This window comes from Heloderma suspectum, chromosome 4 (genome assembly GCF_057233095.1).
Source record: "Heloderma suspectum isolate Gila_16-S chromosome 4, 16-S_ref, whole genome shotgun sequence".
Classification (NCBI taxonomy): Eukaryota; Metazoa; Chordata; class Lepidosauria; order Squamata; family Helodermatidae; genus Heloderma; species Heloderma suspectum.
The window spans coordinates 17858273-17880412 of NC_139461.1; the positions used below are offsets into that span (position 1 = coordinate 17858273).

Here is a 22140-nt window from a genome sequence, read left to right on the forward strand (position 1 = left end):
CATGCGCGTGCAAGAGCTGTCGTTCCAGCACAACTCCCGTAAGAGCGCGTACTTGCACACACGCACGCACGAAAACAAAAAAGTTCCTGCAGCCGCTGCCTCGCCCTGAGAAACTGAGAGAAGGGGCGGGGCCTCCTCCTCCAGCATCCCTCTAGCTCCGCCCCTTTCCCGCCCCCGCCCGTCCACTCAGAGAACCACGTTCTCGGCCACGCCTCCCGTGCCCCTGGACCTGGCGGAGCGAGCAGCGGCCGCCGCCTGCCCCGCGCGCTCGCGCCCGCCCCCTGTCCTCCGCGCGCGTGCCGCCGCTGGGGCTCCTGATTGGCTGCCGCGCGCCAGGTGGTTGGTCTCAAATTCCGCCCCGCCCCGCCTCGCTCCCCTCCCTCTCTCTCTTTCCCTAACCGGCGTGTGAGCGCGAGAGCTGGAAAGGCGGGGTGAGGAGGAAGAGGAGGAGGGAGCGCGGATTGGTTGCTAGGGCGGTGACGTCGGAGAGTTGGGGACGAGGGGGAGCGGAGACACGGAAAAGGTCAAACTAAAGGCGAGGAGAAGCGGCGGCGGCGGCGGCGGCGGGGCCGAGAGGCGGGCGGGGGAAGAGAGCGCGCGACGCCCCTCCCACCACGGCAGGTACGGGCGAGGGAGGGAAGCACGGTGGCCCCTGGCCACGCCCCCTTACCCCCCTGGGGGTCGCTGGGGGGCAGAGTAGGTGCCCCCGCCCTCAGCGCTCTTCCTCTGGGAAAGGGGCGCCTGTTCTGCACTGAGTCCTGGGGGTTGTGGGGGGGCTGTGGGGGGCGCGGCCCTCCCCCCTGCGTGACTCCTTCCCTGCCACTTTTCCCTTGGGAGCCCTAAACTTGAGGGGGTGTCTGGAGGGGGGAAGCCCCCCCCACTCCTGTGCCTCTGGCTGCCCCAATTTTGGAATGCTTCTGCATCCTCTCCCCTCACCCTACTACCAACTAAGGAGTGAGTGTCCACGTGAATCCCTCCCGAGCCCTCTGTCCCCAGGGAAGTCAAGCATCGAGCCCTCCACCGTGTCCTCATGTACTGACATTCGCTCCACCCTACCCAAAGTATCCAGGCAGAAGTAACCCTGTTCCCGTCACTCTGGCTGTGTGCTGGAGTGCTTCCTCATCCGCTGCCCCCCAAGACCAGAGGAGTACCCCCTTTCTTGTGCTTCTGCACCCCCCATATCCCCCCCCAAGTGCCCATACAGAAGTTAATTAAAATATTTGCAGACTGCCTTTTGGCCTCCAGGCCTTCTAAGTGGTGTGAAGAACAAAGATTAAAGCATTTTGAGCAGTAACGAAGATTAATAGCAGAGCACTAAAACTCTCCAAACGAATAAAACTATCACCCCTTTAAAAACAACAAATGCTGAGTGGAACCTGGAAGCTAAGCAGTGAAGGAGCCGATCTGACCTCTCCCCGGAGTAAGTTTCATTCCTGTTCCTGCCCCCATCTCCCCCCCCCCTTGATGTCATTGGGCAAACTTCCTCTGTTCAAGTGTTTCTGGTTCCCCTGGGTTGAAGTGCTGCCTTTGCTGTTCCTTTTTCTTATGCATCTGGTTATATATTGTGTGTCTCAAGGGAGAGGTGAGGTCCTGTTGTAGAGTGTCCCACTGCTTGGAGAAGGGGTGCAAAAAGGATGAATGCTTTTTGGAAAGAGTCTTCCGAATGATTTCCAGGATCCTTTTTTGGAGGATGGTGGTTGATGGGGTAGGGAAGGAAAGACTTACTCCCTGTTCAGGTTCAGATTTTTTTTTTAGGGAGGAAGAATGTCACAAATGGGGCAAGGAGGGTGGCTGAATTCACAGGTTGGATTTGAAAGAGTTTGTTGGTTTCTGCCCTGTTGGTTCTTCTCCTTTAGAGCATTTGTTATGGGAAGCACTGATTCCATGATTGCTTGGTTAACCTCTGGGCACTTCAACCTGAGCAAGTCACAATGTCTAGAAGTTAGAAATTGACATCTCCCCTCCCAACATTCTTTGTGGAGGACTATTCTGAAGGGTGCATGGCCTGAAGAAATGGGTTTATTTATTTGATATGTTCAGTTTATTGGTTAACTAAGCAGGTTATAACAATGGATTGTTTAACACTCTTCTGTACTTTTATGACAAATGGGTGCTTAAGAATACAACCCTTCAACTGGTATTGCTTCCCCTTTCTATATAGAATTAAGGAAGTAACAATGCTGTGTTATGGATAGGGGACACCAGGAATACCCTTAAACTGCCCAGCACAATAGTGGTGAGAAACTGTACATATCAAATAGTTTTATATAACACTTTCCTGCTTCCCTTCCTTTTTTAAATCTGCTTTCCTGAGAGTAGATGCTAAGGTCAAATGCTACATTTCCTGCTCTGGAGGATTTTATGTGAGAAGATGTAGGGTTTTTTTAAGCCTATGATGTCTCATAGGGAGAGACCAGACTAAAACAGCAGGCTTTGTTTTCTCATGGGTATTGCAAATAGTGTTGGACCGAAGGAAAGGGAGTTGGTGCAAAAAAACAAGAAGGAGGCATGAGGTTTCTCAGGGAAGTAATGACAGCAACAGGAGCTTGGACATGGGCAGGAAACTTGGGTTCGGCTTTCTGAAACTTTCTGCTGACAGCAGAGTTCTTATGGAGAATCTGAGTGACTGCTGATACAGCATGGCGATTCAGAATGAAAAAACAAACACACTTGTTCTATTGAAATGACTTAATTATGATGTATTCTATGCAGTCTGTGGTGATTGACACTCGTGTATCTAAAACATGGATGTCGCCGCTTCAGGATATATGTAGTTAACTGCTTCATAGCAAGAAACCACCCTATTTATATTTCTTGTTTGTTTCTTATCAGACTTAATGAAGAAAGCACCTGGGTACCACAGTATATGCTTGTTTCAAATAAATTTGAAACCTCTACAACAACAGATGTAAACTTCTGTAGTTGACTAGCATAGAATGCCTTCTTTGCAATCAGCTGATAACTTATCACAACCCAAGTCTTAATTTATGCCTGCTAGAGTTGTCAGCATGCTGACTCCATGCTCTCCCACCCAGTCTTACTTTGCAGGGCAGCAGTAAAGAATGCTGGTGACAGCAAACTTCCTCAGTTTAATGAAAAGTAAACTACTGAGTATTTTCACTTCAGGATAAATAAATCTTCCTTCAGCTGGTTTTCTCAGGAGTCTTGTACAATTTCTTGATTTGAATTAAAACTGACACATTATGAACCAGTTCAGTTGTTATATAAAGTACCTCAGTAGTTTTCTCGTCTGATTTCTTATTCCTGATTTCTACCACTTCTGCTATAATCTGGTTTGGATGGGCCCCTTAGCAAGCAGTTCCCTTTGGGTGGGGGCTGCCTTAGCTGTTTGTAGGAAGGTATGAGCACACTGAAATTTATGAGAGATGGTACTGCTTTTTCCCTTTAAGGATTTGGATTATTAGAATACATTGATATTAAGGGTGCTTTCTCTGGTAATACTTTATATGATAGAGACGTAATCTCAAAGGGGGCAGTGAAAAGCAAAAAGTGGGGATGCTATTGATTTTTAACAAATTGGGTTAAAAATTAAACGTTAGGATTTTTTAAGTGCTCGAGGAAAACACGGCAGCAGTTTCATAGCTACCTTCATCTTGAAGTGTGTGCAAGTAGCACTTACTCAGCAAATCATTTCAGATCTTATTGATCTCAGTGTGTTTGTAGAGGTTACTTTAGTAAACTAATGAACTGAATATGTACAGCAACTGTATAGCAGCTCTCTAAATAAGCCCACAAAATTACTTGCCTGCATATTTTTGTACTAGCCTGTGAAGAGGGTAGTAGTCTACATTTCCATTCTGGTCATGGTCTTTTCTAAGACCAGCATGGAAACACAAAAAAGAGAGACTTCTAGCAAGTGGGCTGGCTCTTTTATCCCTTTGCCAGCCTGTTGGGTTTCCATGCTGGTCATGGAGGAAGAGATTTTCTTTCCTCTGTGGCTAGTATGTAAAGCATGCTAGGCTGCATGGAATTCCTGGTCACCTGTGCCTACTGGGTGGGCTTCTAAATACAAGGCTGCTCTATCGCAAGTGGGGTAGGCATCTTTCCTGGAATCATTGACTTTTTATTCATACTAGCTTTTTGTTTTCTTGTACTTTTTCCCTTGCACTTACTGTGGCTGATACAACATCTCATGAGGTCTGTTCCTCTTGGAGTATATGTTGTTGCAAGTTCCCTTTCAATCCGAAGAAATGACAGCACTGTGGAGGTACATTCTTAGGTAGCTTACCAGGCTCAGGCTATGAGGTATCCAGTGGTAGTGCCAACTGGAATATTTATGCATCAAGAATATGAGGAAGTGGTTATGGAATTGTGGGAGTTCTCACAAGCAGAATTTCCCTCCTATCCCATCTACAGTTGTCAAAGCAGTCGTGAGGCAGGCATCCGCTTGTCCCAGTGCTTCTCCAGGAGATGCATATTTCTTTAGTTCCTCAGCCAGGCTAAATTGCAGTGGGAGCAGGCTGTAGCGGTTAAGAGTTAGGGCTCTATGGGAGATGGAAGCAGAGGTTCAGTTTGGATTATTTAGCATAGGAAAGTGGGATCTTTAGGGTAGTGCTTAACCCACAAGTTTATGTTTCTTGTGGCATGTATGAGGTGTGCAAGGGTCAGTTTCAACTTGTGTTACTTGTTCTAAATCTACTTATCAGCCTTCCCCAACATAGTGCTCACCAGATCTTTTGGGCGACAGTTCCCAGCACTGACTGTTGGCCATGGTGACTGTGGCTGAGGGGAGTTGTAGTTTATAAGATCTGGAGGGCGCCAGATTGGAGGAGACTGACTTTATCATAGTAAAACAGTAGCTGTGCTACAGTAAAGAAAATCTGTTCATGCTTTAAGAATAAACTACTGCTGCACAGTTGTGGGTGGTGGAAAAAGAGGATTGAATCCTTCCCATCACACTTTTCCACTGCTGCTTTTCCTAGTTGTTGCAAGAAGACAGAGTATATGCTCTCGTGAAATGCAAAGAGGAGCGTGTAGATGATGGAATGCTTTCTCCTCTTGCCCCCTATGTCTGGCCACTTCACTGCAAGGTGTGTTTGCACATGTTTCACAGTGAAATATTCCTCAGAATACTTCAAAGCACTGCAGGAAGCTCTTCTGTGCTTTCAGCTACTCCAGGGAATCCTTTATTGCAAGACTTCCATGAGCAAATTCCAGGTACTGGCAATTCTCATAGTAAATATTCTTGTGAATGTATCCTAAAATGTGCTTCTTTTAAGCCAGAATTCTGTAGGAATGAATTTGGAGGTTAAGTAAGTGAGATGTATGTTGCACTATGACACAAATAATTTTCTTGTAGGTGTTTTAAGTTTTTCCCACTTATTGCCTTCTTCTGAAGCAGACCTGAGTTTTTTTTAAAGTAGAACTAGGAGAAGGGTAGGAGAGGGTGGAATTCTGTTTGGGAGAAGATCTGGAATAGAAGGACTCCAGGAGTCTCCAAGGGGAAGGCATGAGGATGAGAGAGGGGCTGTAGTTCAGTGGCAGAGCACATGCTTTTATATAGATGGTCCCAGTTTCAATCCTTCTCTTCTCCAGTAGAGCTAGGAAAGAATCCTGCCTGAAACCCTGGAGAACTGCTTCCAGTCAGTATTGACAATGCTAGCCTAGTTGGACCAATTGTCAGACTCACAGGAAGGCAGCTTCCTATGATCCTGTGGATTCAGACACCTGACAAATCCATGTTGGCTTTGAGTAATCACGGCATTGTTTCCAAGGTGCTTCCACATGGATTGCTTTATCATCTGCTCCAGAATTTTCTCAGGGATTGATGTCAGACTGACTGGTCTGTCGTTCCCAGGTTCCTCCTTTGTACCCTTTTTGAAGATAGGGACAACATTAGCCCTCCTCCAGTCATCTGGCACTTCCCCCGTCCTCCATGATTTCTCAAAGAGAATAGACAGCAGTTCTGAGAGTTCTTCTGCCAGTTCCTTTATTACTCTAGGATGCAGTTCATCTGGCCCTGGAGATTTGAACTCATTCAAAGTAATTGGGTGTTCCTTGACCATATGTCTATCGATCTCAAGCTGCAATCCTGCCCCTTCAGCCTGTACTTCGCCTTTGCCAGGGGGGTCATAGACCCTCTTTTGGGAGAAGACTGAGCCGAAGTAGGAATTGAGCACCTCTGCCTTTTCTTTGTCATCTGTTATCGTTTTGCCATCTTTAATTGATCATGATCCTCTTCAAGGAGAAGAATTAACTCTGCTTTACTTAAAATGTGGTGTGGACATTCTTGAAGCCTTTCTGTAAATTCCCATTTCTCTGCATCTCAGTTCATAAAAATGTTGCCAAAGCTTAGTGATTTTTGTTGATCAGAGAGCAATCCTGTCCTTTCTGTCTGATTTCTCTCTTCTTGCCCCCCACCCCAATACCTGATGCCTGAAACCATGTATAATATTTCTCCTAGTGGTAGAATTTTTCCAGAATACTTGGAAGTAAATTGGGTGAGGCATTTAGGAGATAAGAGGGTTCAACAAATGGGGTGACTTCACTCCTTGAATATTTTTCAAGTCTGTGTGAGTTCCCGAACAGCTTGGCTCACAACTTTGTAATCTTTGCTCTTAGTGGGAGTTATTACATTCGGCCAACTCTCATGTAGAAGTTGGCAAGTTTCACTTATTGAAAGATTTATGTACACATTAAATTCAAATCTATGTCTTTCAAATGGCAGGAGGAATTGTATGGTCAGAACGATATAACTACGTAGATGTAGAAGGAGATGTATTATGGGAAGTATCTATCTAAAATTATTTCTAGGCCGCCTTTAAGGGTGGAACCCTCACAAGGCAGGGTACAAGATAAAAACAACACAAAGTGGATACAATAAAGAATCCATAAAAACATGTTCTTATAGGTTGCTCATGCACTGCCTGCATCTCTTGGTATTGTTATTCCTCTTTACGTTGTTACCATTTGCCATCAGTTTTTCTACCTGCTTTAGTGGGGTTGTCCCCAGTGCTTTTCCAGACCAGAGGCACTGGCTAGAGTTGCAAGCTCAGATTCCATAGTACTGTCTTCTTTAATACAAAACTGGTATGTGTAATATGGTCATTTTCCCATCTAGTTCATAGAATCATAGAATAGTAGGGTTGGAAGGGGCCTACAAGACCATAGAGTCCAACCCTCTGGTCAGTAGCTCTTGATAGATGGGAGAGTGAGAGCCACATGTGCAGCCTCTGTAGTGCAGCACAATGGAGACTGCATGTAGGATACTTCCTCGTTGTAGTTAGTGTTACCACAAGTAGTGCTCTAAGCCAGAAAGGAGAATGTGGGAATGGTGTATCTCATCATCATAGTGCAGGCAGGTAGTGAATCTACATATAACTTTATCCTCACTTGGTAGTGGAGATCAACTGAATGCTAAATTTAAAAGTTTGCTTTGAGTGCCTTAGTATTGGTCTGAGAATAAATGAGACCCATGTGAAAACTAAACTAGTGTATATAATAGGGCAGTCAGCATCTTGTCTGAGAGAACCCAAGTTCGACATCCAAGACAGATGGAAATATGCAAAGTGCTTTAAAAATCCTCACTCAGCATCATAACCGTTTGAGATATGTTGTCCCATTTTGCACTTGGGAAATTAAGGCCAAGTATGACTTGCCCAAAATCATCTTGGTAGTTGATAGCACCTGAAGTGGATGTTGAAGTTAGACCTCCTAGATCTCAGATGAATGGTTTTATCTGCTTCATAACATTGGGTTTGTGAGACCAGGAGATGTTGATAATAGATTTTTATCTTGGTGTTCAGGTCATTACAGAATGTAAAAATTGGGATGAGGATGATAGGGGGATTGGCTTGGGGTATGAAGGAGGAGCCCAGATAGGATGAAAAAGTATTTATGCATCAGAGCCTCAAAAAGCTGTCAGACATTCCTCGATTTTCTAAGCAGGCATTACTCCTATGTTCTCAAGCTTTGTTCTCATCCATGAGGGCTAAACACTTTTTTTTTTTTAAAGAATTTAATCTCCTGCAAGATTTGTGATCCTGTACTAGTGCATGGTATAGTTCACATCCGCCTGCATGCAGTTTCTCTTTGGGGAAAGCACAAGTTCACAATGTTGTTCACAAGCATAACTGAAATGCTTCCAGGACAATATTTAAATTTCTGTGCAGTATTACTAAGATACTACTTACTTGAGGTATGGTGCTATACAACATAAGCAAAAAAAAAAGTGGACCCTGTCCTAAGGAACTTATAATCACTAATTTCACCAGAGTGTAGCGCTAATGAATGAATGTGAGGGGGAAAAGACAGGGCTATCAAAGGACTTCATGGAAGAGGTAGGCTTTTGAGGAGGGATTTGAAGAAAAAGGGTGAGGTGGTGCCACATCAGTGCTCTTTTGATTTTTACAACTTCTTTGTATTTCATTGCATAGGGTCTAACCCTTTGTGACCTGTGTGCACACATTGCAGAGGAATCTGGTTAGTCTTAGCCCCAAGTAATGGCAAATATATTTAAAATGCCTAACAGCTGGAATTTGGGAATAAACAAGAATAATTACCTTACCTAAGGGTCTGATGTAGAATATAGGACACATTCTATGTTGATAAAATGAGTGTTCATATGAGGAGCACCCCTGAATTTGAGCATGGAAGCTTTGAGTTGAAAACTTAGAGTTGATCAACTAGGCCCGATATTTATCCACATGGAAGTGAATGTTAGAAAGATTAAAGGAAAACAAAATATTAACAAGCAGTGCCCTAGATAGCATTGTCACTGCATATCTGAAACTTCCTCTGAGGCAATTTTGAATCCTCTAGAAGTATGGCAGCTGGGAAGTTGTTGTTTTTTTTCAAATGTCTGAGATGAAAGAGCAAGTGGGTCTAAACTAAACTGGAGAATGGAAAGAGCGGTGAGACCAAAGTAAGGTGGAAAATGGAATGAGCAGCGAGTTGCAAAACTTTCTGTCAAGTAGCATAATTGATTTTCCATTGTAGTAAACAAACTGGCAGAACAAACTGGAGTTTGTTAAACTCCACTTTGTTGGGGTTTGTCTTTTTTTTAAAATGTTAACTCTTTTAACCATTGTTTTATTCTTTTATCATGTTCACCTCTCCAAAATCTTCTGATGAGGAGCGGTATATAAATATTGTACAAAAACAACAACAAGTCTGTAGTAAAGAATCAGAGCAGTGGTTTTCAACTTTCTTTCTTCACGGAACTCTTTCCACATCAGCTTCTGTTTTGAGGAAATCATACACACCTGCCACGAAATTTCTGAATGCTGCAGAGTTGTGGAGGCATGTTCTTAGGTACGTAGGCTTTGGTTCCTGGACCTCACAGTTATACTCTCAGTTCACATAGAGCACACCGAATGTTTCTCTGTGGCTGCACATTGCTGGAAAGACTGATAGTGGGCAAGCTGTCTTTCAGGAGATCTTCTCTGTTCCTGATCTTCTCACTGATGAACTCCTAATGAGTGTTTGGGGAATGCTATGATTCCTAGGTACACTGTCTGAAAAACACTGGATTGAAGTAAGCAGCAGCGGCCATAACATAATATTCAGGGCTTATTATATGCTGGCCTTAAGGAGATTATGGAACCATCTGACTCCTGCTGTGACATATTTGAGGCAGTATGCCTATCTGTATACACTAGTTGCTGGGGAACATGGGTGGGGTGGGTGCTGTTGCACTCCTGTCCTGGTTGCAATCATGTCCTGCTTGTGGGTTTCCTGTGCGCAGCTGGTTGGCCACTGTGTGAACAGAATGCTGGACTAGATAGATCCTTGGTCTGATCCAGCAGGGCTCTCCTTATGTTCTTATGTTCTAATCTCTGTTATAAGACAACATGACCTTTCTGAGAAAGGTGACTAAAATTTAATAATAATGAAGCATAATATAGGAAAATGTAGGACTGAGTAGATTCCATCTCAGTGCAGTTCATAATTGCAAGAGCTCTTGCCCTCTTTCAGGTTTTTGTTGCCTATCCTTCTGCCAAAACTGGCCATTTTTGTTGCTTCTTACGTATTTTCCATCTCGGATACATGTGACATCACCGCAAAATTGTCTTATGGCATGTACCTGTGCACTCTGCATTTTGCTATCCTGATTCATATAACTGTGTTTAGCCAGAATTATGGCAAACGTGGTGGCACAGGGGGCAGCAGCTTTGGTGACAGCCTCAGATACTCTAACTCAAACAACTGCGGGTTTCATTTGCCAACTCTGGCAGAACACTATCAGCCTTTTCTGGAAAGTGAAGAGACTTCTCAGCCATGTGGGAGGTCCTGGTAGTGACCATGTCTGTTTCATGGTAGAGTGGGGCTGAGGCAAAGTGGGGGGCATAGTGAGGCAGGACTTACCAATGGATTGGCCGGGTAGGGAGCTCTAGGGTGGAAGTGGTTGCTCCCATGGTAGTAGAGCACCCCCCCTCAAAAGGCATTCCTTGTGTTCTGGAGAGCTTTGCTATTTCCATTTCTTGTTTCCCTTAAGGGATATAGGGAACAATCTAAAACTATTGCCATGCTTCACTCCTATGCTATTACCATACTTCACTCCTATGGTATATCCCTCTGTGTTCTAAGATTCTCCCATTTTTGGCCCCTTAGGTTCATGAAGAGGGGTAGTGGCCCAAGTCAGAGCTCTTAATGCTGTCTAGGAATTACGGGATAGCATCTGGGTCAGGATGGGCAACATCTTCTTGATCTCTGAGGGAATCAGGAACAGGTAAGTACCAAGTGCCTGTGCTTACTAGCATGCAAGATTTAATTCAAACTTCCAAGTAAATGCAGGTTATTGGGATCATAGAGAACATGACATCATGACTTCACAACATTGACTTGACTCAGCTAAAGAATATTGGCCATGCTTTATGTAACCTCAGTGATGCTTGCTGTTGTGTTAAAGGAATAATAATTAATGTAATGTTGTAGCAGCAGTGCCACCAAGGGGGTTGTACTGCTAAAACTGCCCCAGGGCCTATGCTATATGGGAGTGAAATGGCACCTGAGTAAATTTTTACCCTCATAGTATAGTGCACTTCAGTTGCCCTGCTGCACCTTGCATATTAGAAGCCTGAGGTTAAACTTTCAGGAGTCTCATACCTAGATTGCTCCACTACCCACTACGTGTTACAATTCACCCTTCATGCACCCACACTTTTCTTTGGTCTTTCAGGCCCAAATCCAGATGTGGAGGATGGAGTGCCTGGGACCAGCAAAGATGACGCACTGGTCCTGTATTGCCTTATAAAGCATCTGAGCCTTACTGTACTGCTAGAAGAATCCTCCTGTGACTTGAGTCATACCTGTTTGTTGCATGTAAGGAAGATAATTGAAAAGCTATTCCTCTTCAAAATGGCCCCTTTCCCACTAGCATTTTCGGTGGTTTGCCCAGGTTCTGGAGCTCCCAAGGGAGATTTGTTTCACTCTTACACCCTCTCTGATCGCCTTCCATACAGTCCTCAAAACCTTTTTTAAGAAGGCTTTAAAGCCTTTTTGATGTGGTTTTAATTGCTGTGGGTAAAATATTTTGGGGGTTGTTGTGTGTTTTTTCTTCCTCAGTTTTTGTGTGTTATGTTTTTTGTTGTTGTCATCCAGTTTTTAAAATTAAGTTATTGTTTTAACTTAGGTTGCTGGTGCCTCAGGTTTGTTGAGGATTGGTGGGGTATAATTGTTATGAATAAATAATAAAGGTCTGTAAAGTTGAAATGACTAACATAAGGTATTAATAGAGCCAGAACTGAAGGTTAAGCACCCTGGGATTTACTTATAAGTAGAATTTTATATCTTTCTTCCTTCCTTCCCCAAATGCATTAAAACACCCATGGAACTTTTGACCATGAATTGTATTTCCTTTTTTAAACTAGGTATGTCATACCTTAATGTTTTTTTTAAAAGCTTATCATTGCGAGGAGGATATCGTAAACCTTTGATAGCTATAGGGAAATTAAATTATAAGTAAGAAGTGGAAATGGGATGTGATTCTGTTGGTATACTTACAGGATTTATGTTCTACTTTGTGGCACCAGTTTTTGTACAAATATGAATTCTTTTTTTAAAACTTTGACACAGCTTAATTTCGGTTTACAATACTTTCTGTTTTTAAAGGAGTGGAGTGGGGGGGACAGTTCACAAAATGGGATGTGCATGTGGTTGGTTGTAGGAGGATTTGTGTAGGTTTCCCACACTTTCATTGTGTGTAGAGCATTACTTGCTATTTTGGCTGTTTCTTCCCATAATCCTGCTCACTCTGTAAAGTTTGTTGGTGAGCCTCTTTTACATTTGCCATCAGTGGTGGAGACACAGCTGATCAGGAGAGGGTCTTCTCAGTAGCTACACTTAGATTATGTGGCTCCCTGCTTCAGGAGGTCTGTTTAGCCCATGATCTTCCACCCCTCATGAAGACACTACTATTTCAGCAGGCATTTGGCCTGCCAGGTTGACGAGTTTCAATGGGCTTATTTCTTGTTCTTGTGCTATTTATATCTGGTGCACCTGTCTCTTCTTTTTTTATTGTATTGGTATGTTGTGTAAATCGACATTGTGGTTTTTAATTTCGTTGTTAGCTGCTCTGAGTATTGTGATCACAATAGAAGGTCATGGTATAATCCACGTAAATAAAATAAATAAGCATGTGCATACTGGACGCACATTCTTCCTGCTGTAGAAATTGGGATGGACTGGGTGAGTGGATGAGGGAGTAGAGTCTCAATGGCATATGTGCCAACTGCATGACATTCTACATATGTGTGTTTGTGCATGTTTACCTGCATGTATGCCTGTACTCTCACCACAGAATCTACACTTCAGAACAACAGTGTGAACCAGTCTAGAGGATCTGAAGAATGCACCAATAAAATGGTTTTTGTTTGTTTGTTAAGAGTGAATCCAAATCCGACTTAAATTTAGGCAAATGAGTTTGAAGGACTGCCTCATAATGTCTCCATTGTCCTCTCTATCTAGAATTTCTTTAGCTTTTCTTTGTTTTTAAATTAACCCTCAGACACATGAAACTGTTTGGGGTTTGGCCTGGTCCAAGGGATGTTCTCAGCAGCTGGAGGATGGTTTAAGCAGCTTTGGTATGTGGCCTGATACATGGCATCTTTGTCTGGCATCTAATCTGTTCTGGAGACATTGTATATTACTTTATGCACAACTAGATTAATGTGAGAGCACCATAAAAACAGGTAACATTTAATGTATTCCTTTTCTTATCTGTTCTATAGGATGCTGGCTACTTGATCATGGATACCATGAGCGTTCCTCCTCACAGAATGTTGGTAGGTTAAGAGAGTGGCTATATATTTATGATGGGTCACTTGGAACTTTGGGTTGTATCATTGTTAGTTCTCCTTAGACCAGACCTGTTGAAATGAATGGGACTTAGATTAATGTTGGATACACCCTTTTGTGTGTGATTTTATCTCAAAGGACTAGGGGTTCAGAAGGAGGGAGGTAAAAAGGGAATATTTGAAATTCATTGGACAGAGTTGGAACCTGTCCATTGAAACTGACTGATGTGTAGCATTGGCCAGGAAAACAACAGCAACAACAACAAAATCTCTGTTCTCCAGCAGTAATTCAAAGGCTGGAGCAAGGTTAAGAACAGTACTTGAATATATGAACATATGAAGTTGCCTTATGCTGTCACATGACTGATCCATCTATGCCAATGGCAGTAGCTGTCCTAGGTCTGTCAGAGGTCTTTCCCAGTCCTGCTTCCTGAACTTGTTTTAATTTGAAGGTGCTAGGAACTGTTCGACAGTTCTACAATTGATTGGTGGCTCCTCCTCTACCTTGAGTAAAAACAATCATTCTAAGATTACAGCTTAACATTTCTGTAAGAGACATCATAGTGGATAGAGGGTCTGACTTGGAGACTTGTTTTCAAATCCTCACTCAGCAGTGCTGATTTTTTGCTGTCTCTCAGCTTTGCCTACCTCACAGGGTGATTTTATAAACAAAGTATCAAAGTGAATATACTGAGAAACAGTTGAGTGGGAATTGGCATAATGACTTGCTAAAACAAGGAAACCAAATTTGAGTGTTCGTTGTCATTTTTCATAATGCAGAGAAACGTTAAAAAAAAAGTTAGGAGAAATAGCATTGTAGCAAATGCTTTTCATGCCAAGTTTTACATAGTTACTGGCATTTTGACCTCTTTGGTAAAATATAATTGACTGAGGATAAATAAATTACTGTACATTTAAATAACCTACAATGATTACTTCCAGTTACAATTTGTAAGCTACAATTTTAGTTGCACAGTTGTTCAAATGTGTTGTCCTTAAGAAGATGCCAGAAATACCCTGTTTGTTCTCCCCCCCACACACACACACACATTTGGAGTTGCACACTTCTTAGGCTCTTGGATTTTTGTCTGGTAGCTGGCAGAATAGAGCCTTGATTGAAATTTTGCATAAGTAGGATGTCTGCCTGCTGTGGAAAGCCAGAAACAGATGATCATGACTTGTATCCCTCCTTGGAAGTTGCTGTCTTAATTGAAGCAAGTGAAATTTTAATTGGCATGCTTGCGCATAATGACGCTCCCAACATCTTTATCATGTTAATGGTCTCTCATAGCTGAATATGTATTGATCTCTTCAGAACTTGCATAGAAGCAGTCTTTGATGCTGAATTACCGGAACTCTGCACTCCAGCCGGTGTTATATTGCTGCTGAAGGATTGCTTCCTTGCTTGCCAGAATGCACAGTTTAAGAGAGAGAGCTCAGCTGCAACTCAGATCAATATCCAGTAACAGGAACACAGTTGAGTCGTCGTCTTCTAGGACAGCTTGAATACAAATGTGTTTTGGCTTCATCAGAACGATTACTGTCATCTAGCTCAGTGTGTTGTTCTTCCTTCCTTCCATTGAGCCCATGCAGGGAAAAGTGAGCAAGTGAGGGGCAGTACTCCAAAAGAGGCTGTTCTTTAGTGCCTTAAAGACTGGACTAGTGGAATTTAGATAGTGCAGAGATTTAGCTTTCCAAAGTTCTGCACAACAACTTGAATGTCAGGTGCCTTGCAAATTCTAACAGATTGTTTCTGACCTTACCTTGCAGGCTTCTTTATTGACAGCAATCTTACATCTTATTTTTGTAAAAAAAAAATAAAATAAAAATGGTTATAGTCTGCTGTGAATATTAGGGCTTTGGTTTGGAATCTTGATCAGGGATGGCCAGTCCGTCCATTCTCAGCCTACTCAGTTCTCTGGTGTTTCAGGGCTCTCCAAACTTATCCCCTTCACAGGTAAGGAGTAGCACATGCACATATATATCACTTTTTCTTGTGTATGAAACTGAGCAACTATGGCTTTTCCTGCAACTTGATTAAATTTTGTTAGGGCTCTGAGTGGCTGTGTAAAATTACTTTGGGGGCAGATTTGGCTGGTAGGATGCTTGCTGGCCACTTCTGATAAATGCATGGGCAGAAGATTGTGCTGTCTTTGCACAGTCTTTACACATTTTCTCGTAGAGATTCTAATGTGAGGCAATGGTTGCTTGTTCATACGACACATTCCCTCCTCTTCCCAAGAAAATCTGAATGTAAAGCAAAACTGCAATGACTGAAACCTCTTGGTGATATAAAAACTTGTCAGTATCATCCGTTGTTTTTGCTAGATCCCATATGGCTACAAATACAAGAGTGCTCCCAATACATTACTTCAATGAACACAGGAGCTAATTTGTTAAAGTTGCGAAGAGAAGTTAGCTTTCTGTGCCACCATTGCAAAAGAAATGATTTATTTATGAATGGAATGTTATGCAAATTGAACATATGAAATCGTACTACTATGAGCTGTACTTATAAAACGTATGCTATTTTCTCTAAGAACCATTTCCCTAAATTTCTATTTTATTCAAACTTCGCTAGAAACAAAATGTCTGTCATAACATTGTGTATGTGTATTCCAACTCATAACATCTGGCCCATACTTACAGCTGGACAGCAGTTGTGGTCTTTGATTCAGTTTAGAGTTACCAGAACCAGGATTCATATTTCTGTGATTGCTGTCAACTGGTTATCAATGGGCTAAGTTGCTCAGCTGATTTCTCTTTACTTTTCCAGTGCAATTTTTGTCTTGCCTTCCTGGTCGCCTTCTTTAAGCTTTTTCTTCAGTGCTTTTTCAACCAATCCCAACTCCCTCTTTTTTAGTTCGCAAACCTTAAAGGTGTATTTCTTTTTAGCTTCCAGAGTGGCTTCATTGCTGTATTGTTGGATTTAGCTAATCCATGGAAGGGACACAGTGCAGTGCTGGCACTGGAAACCAGTGGAAAACCATTATTACAATTTTGCGTCGTTGTATAAACATCAAACAGAGCACTCTTATCTGCAAATCATCTTTCACGTTATGAGTATTCATTGAGTACCTTTTATGTTAAGCTTGCTTCCTTTGAAAGCTAAGTCCTTAGCAAGAGAGGCCTTAAAAGAACTTGCCTTAGTCATTTGAGAGCAAATCCAGCTTTCAGAACTCCAGTTTAACTCTCTTTTGTACTTCTGGTAAAGATTGTTCCCATACTTGAAATATGAAACATGCTTAAGTAAAAGAAAGTACTGTGTTTCCTGAAGCTGGCCAAGAAATACCTAAAGGAGAGGGCCCAAGCGTTAGCATTGGGTAGAACTCTTTGAACAGAAGTGCCTTCTAAACCCTTAGCATGGTAGCTCTTGATAGAAAGTTATATACTTCAGTTAATGACTTGCAATCTCTGAGGCAGTTTTCTGGAACTCAGAAATGCTGAAATGTGTCCAAGCCTCTAGCTTGTGGCTTTGTGCAATGCAAATAGCTGTTTCAGAGGAGTGATTTTTGTTGTGACTGGCAGGTTGTGGGGGGAAGGATTAAACTCACCTCCTGTCCCCCCCCCCCCCCCCCCGGGTGGCTGCTATCTAAAAAATAATGTCATGTGTGGTTTGGCCATTAGAGGCACTTTCTAAGCTAGGTGTTCCACAGTGCATTTCAGGTTCCATGTGGTTTACTGCTTGATGTGTTCCTGCTGTCATAGGGCTTGTATATTGATGGGCAATAGCTTGGGGGTAGGTCACTGTTCGGAGATCCAGCAGTAGCTTACAGCTTTTCCTCTTCTTTGAAAAGAAGAGTGTGAGTAATTCTAGAACAGTGTGTAACTAGTTCTGTTCTCCTGGCCAGAAATAGCTGGGTCAAGTGTCCTTTTCAATCAAATAAAGCATCTTCCATATGCTTTTGCCTTCAAAGAGAAAATCTGGTATAGACATCACTATTCTTCTCAGACTAGTGGAAAAACAAAGAGGAGTACCAGTAGTCTGATCCATACTGAAGTGTCTGTGTGTCCCAGACAAAAGTGTAGTATTTTACTGCTGAAGTTCATGTGGGAATGAAAGTTCTCTGTTTAAAAAGATCACTGTAAGCATTATGTTTGCTGTTTTAACTTCTTCTTTTGCCATTTGCACCTGGAATGTAATACTTAGAATTATCTTTCTCGAAGTTGTCTCACGTTTTTCTTTTAAAAATTCTTGAATATTAATTTCTGGAAAGCTATTTCAATCACTGCTAAGGAATTAAACAATTATCTCCCTATTCTTTGAAATATATTTTTCTCACTGTCATAAATAACTGCCTTTGCCCCACCTCCAAAACTGTCTGCTGCAGCTGCTTTTGACAGTAACATGTCTAGCTGTAGCCCTGTGAAAGGGCCATCAACCTCAGATTTTTTTTCTCCCCTGGTGGCCTTGTGACCACCGTGTAGTCACCTTGGTGAATTCAGTTTCAAAAAGTGCAATAAAACCACTTGTTGAGTGGGTGTAGTACCTCAGTTTTCAGTTTGTGTCATCTAAAACTCTGGATCTTGACTAAACAGTATGTATCAAAAATTTATCCCTATAAAGATTTAATTACATCTGCTTTACCACTGACAGCACAGGAAGAGGGAAAGTTCAGCTATATGCCTGCTTACTATGAAGGGAGCCCACTGAGTTCAGTGTTGCTTTCTCTGGAGAACGTACACAGGTTTGCAGCCTTAGACTGTTGTAGGCATGGGGAACAAAAGTTGATGTTGCTTTCATTTTTCAACTTTTTGATGTGTATACCTTACACAATATTTTTTTGTTCATTAATAGATAAGCGAAAACTTTTAAGTACACTTTTGACCTGGAATAATACAGTCTCACTGCTGTTCACGTGTTTGGCTATTGGGTAGTATAGAAATGTAATAAATAAATTACTTATAGCTTTTTGGCCCCAGTGATGGGGCTTTAACTTGACACTTTCTTTTTGGATACCATCTAGCTCAATTTGACCATCCTTTTTTAAACCAGTTACCCAGAATTCATTGTGAACTTGCTTGTGTCTTCTCTTTTGGTACCAGTTACCTTATTTATTACCTTATTCTCTGGATTCCTGATTACCTTTTGTGTAACATGTTTAATTGCCTGGGACTTGCAGCTCCAAGACAAGACAGCTTTTGTGCTCGCAAAAAAGTGTGTGTGTGCGTGTGTGTGTGTAATAGTCACTTTCAGCAGCCTAATTAGTCAAATACCATGTGCTTACCTCTGCATGAAATATCCCATTACTTTCCATATTTCCAGTTCTGGAATAGCCCTTAAAGTTTCTTTTTTTGCAAATAATTACTGGGGTTTTACCTCTCCTGAAAAACAATGGTGGTCAGTTTGTTATCCATACAGGCTGCTTGCAGTTTCCTCGTTCTAACCCTCATATGGCTGTAACAAGATCTACTTGCAGAAAATGCTTTTAAACTAGTATGTCTCCTCTTAAATATACCAGTGTCCATAATAAATATGAAGGAATGGCAATGACTGTTCTCATTTCATAATGTTTTGGAGTCTAGTCTCGTCATTCTAGTTTTTAAACACCCCCCCCCCACTACCTATACACCTGCCTGTTTTTCTTCGTGAGCCTGCTGCGTATGCAGATGTGTTCACTCACCTAGGAAGTGTTTAACCTTCAGCTTTCTTTTTGTAGAAATCTCCTCCTGCAGAGCGAGTAATATCTGAATTTGGTCACTGTTGAAGAAATGACTCGCCTAATTTTGTGTCTCAGAACTGAAGTGATATATTCTTAAAGTAAATGGTGAGCATCTCTTTCCTAGCTCTACCTGGAAATGCTGGGGATTGAACCTGTTTTGCATAAAATACATCATTTTACATGTTCCCATACTTATCCAAGTACTGGAATCCGAGAGAGAAGTTCAGAGAGGCTCTCAAGGCATAGGCTTCGAATAGGCCCTTGTACATCACCTAGTCCATCCTCCTCATCCTCCCCCAAGTCTGAAGACAGGATAACCTTCTGTTGCAACCACACTTGGCATGTCACACTGTTACATGGCATTCTGAGTGGATGGCCTTAGATGTCATACAAATTACAGCTATTGGTTCGATATGTCTGTGAGTGCTTTTCTCTGGCTTCCTCCTTGAAATCTGCATTTGCACTGCTGAGATACTGCCACAGTTCTGGCTTATGTAAGATACGGGGGCTTTCCCAAAACTGTGACCTAATTGTTTATCATTGTTAATTAAATCACTCATGATTGCTGGGGGAAAACTTTTGAAAAACACATGTTAGAAGTTGGAGGAGGCTGTGTGTTGCTTCTAATGGTCAAGGGATCTTTTGACCAGGCTTCCTGAGCACCTTTTCTCTTCCCTACGCGTTGGTGTTTATGTGAGCACTCTGAATTACCCCTTGGGTGGTTCATCTGTGAACCTGGGAAGAGAAATAACTGAAAAAACACTTCCAATCTGCATTCCAGTCCTTTCGTTGTGTTGTGAAGGGAAGCTCCTCATTTGGCAGGGTTTTTTTTTTAAAAAAAGATACGTTATGGGATCATAAAATAAAACTGCCATTCCAAGCTGAACTAGTCTTACTCCAAATAACTTACAGTTTGTACCAATAGGACATGCAGTGTCCTACAGAAGATACAGCTGCTGGATTTCACCTGAACTTTGGCAAGCTTGATTGCCCTTGCCTGACAACGTTTGCAAATTAGTTCCTCTTGACTCTTGCTGACTCCTTTGAGCATGTTATTTTCTGTGCCTGGGAGTCAAGATCCTATGGATCTCTGCCTACCCTGACCTCCAAGTGTCACCCACAACTCAATTATTTTTTTCCTGTGCTATTGAAGGCTTTGAAATGTGTTGCTTTTTTGTAATGAGAGTCATTTATACATTCCTAATATCCTTAACTTCCTTTTTTTAGATTTTGGACTTTTTAGACGTATTTTATTTGGAATATTGAGTTTATACATCTGAGAGCACATAGGTTGGATTGTTTAACCTTTCTCCTTGCCTCAGTTGATTGTGCTTATTGATTCCACAGTACTGTGGCAACTTCTTTTTACCATTGAAAAGATGGCAATAAACATGCTTTCATGCTTGCAGTTGTAGGATAAACGGTTCTGATACTGTTACTTTACTGAAGTGCTTGTATGTAAGTCTTGATGTAAGCTTTCCAGAAAACTTAGAATTGATTTTCTCCCAACCCACCTAAATAGTTTGGGATCTGATTTAGCATGTATATTTGAATTAGTAAAAAAAAACTATACGTGCATGTAATGTTTGTTTTATGTGCTCTATAAAATATTGCACAACTTTTAAGTTTTTCAAATGGTCCAAAGTAGTTGAACTGAAATATTTGATTAGGGGGAAATGCAATAAAGTACAATTGATGTAGTTTCATGCAATCCCAGTTTTGCTCAGGCTTTCATTTGCCAGTCTGTCAGGTGGAGTGAGAATTTTAGTTTTGGTTATTTGTCTTGAATCAGATGAATTCATATCTTGATTTTGCATTTGGATTATATGTACTTCTGGTTTTGTAAGAAAACACAAAAACCCCAAACAGGCCTTGTGTGTTAAATTATGAACTGGTTCACACTTAACAGCAAGAAATTGTGGGTTAATTAATTGTAGGTTATGTGTGAGTTGTGCAGATGATACCACCCTAATGGCAGAAAGCGAAGAGGATCTCAAGAGCCTCTTGTTGAGGGTGAAAGTGGAGAGTGCAAAAGCTGGTTTGAAACTCAACATTAAAAAAACTAAGATCATGGCATCTGGCCCCATCACTTCCTGGCATATGGAAGGGTAAGAAATGGAAGCAGTGACAGATGTTATTTTCTTGGGCTCCAAGATCACCGCAGACGGTTACTTCAGCCATGAAATTAAAAGACACTTGTTCCTTGGGAGGAAAGCTATGGCAAACCTAGACAGCATAGTAAGAAGCAGAGACATCACCTTGCCGACAAAGGTCCGCATAATCAAAGCTATGGTTTTCCCAGTAGTAACGTATGGCTGTGAGAGCTGGACTAAAAGGAAGGCTGAGCGCCAAAGAATTGATGCTTTCGAACTGTGGTGCTGGAGAAGACTCTTAGAGTCCCCTGGACTGCAAGGAGGTCAAATCAGTCCATCCTAAAGGAAATCAACCCTGACTGCTCATTGGAAGGACAGATACTGAAGCTGAAGCTCAAATATTTTGGCCACCTAATGCGAAGTGAAAACTCTCTGGAAAAGACCCTGATGCTGGGAAAGACTGAAGGCAAAAGGAGAAGGGGACGGCAGAGGATGAGATGGCTAGATAGCATCACCGATGCAATGAATATGGACTTGAGCACGCTCCGGGAGAGAGCGCAGGACAGGAAGGCCTGGTGTGCTATGGTCCATGGGGTCACAAAGAGTTGGACACGACAACGACTGAACAACAACAACAACAAAAACCCATAGTGTCTGGGTTTTGACGTCATGTAGCAACCCCCAATCATAGGTAGAATATCTTTAAAAAGGTGGCTGAATATGCCCGCTATGTGCTGCAGCAAAGTGTAGGTTAATTAACCCACAATATGTTTCCATTACATGAGAACAGCCCCAATAGGTGATTTCTGTGGGTAGTCAACTAAAAAAAGGTTAATTTAAAACTACCTAATTTGACTGGTATTCTATCTGTTAATTGTATTGCTAATTACTTTTCTGGAATGACACACTTTTAAAAAAGGAAAACTTTCTGCCCCACATCTACAGATAGTCTTGACATGCCTGTAGAACCCCAGTTGATCTAGTTCAAACTGGAATACCAGTCTGCTGCCCAATAAATCAGGGCATTGTTTTAATTTACCAAAAGGTTTTTTAATTAAGTTACCTTGAACAGATTAATCAACTACACATTGCAGCCTGAGTGAGAAGTATAAGTGAGGACTACCTTGG

General features: G+C 42.0%; 1 long non-coding RNA gene across 2 annotated transcripts; it reads left to right on the top strand.

Annotated features, from left to right (window-relative positions):
* The first annotated feature begins 470 nt into the window (after positions 1 to 470).
* LOC146346587 (uncharacterized) lies at positions 471 to 20629 on the top strand. Of its 2 annotated transcripts, none has more exons than XR_014789974.1 (5): positions 471 to 621; positions 10573 to 10690; positions 11141 to 11283; positions 13191 to 13244; positions 14572 to 17513. It is a non-coding gene; the product is annotated as an uncharacterized LOC146346587 (long non-coding RNA). The 2 variants fall into 2 exon arrangements; XR_014789975.1 differs by lacking the exon at positions 14572 to 17513 and adding an exon at positions 18917 to 20629 and having other exon boundaries at positions 479 to 621.
* The last annotated feature ends 1511 nt before the right edge of the window (positions 20630 to 22140 follow it).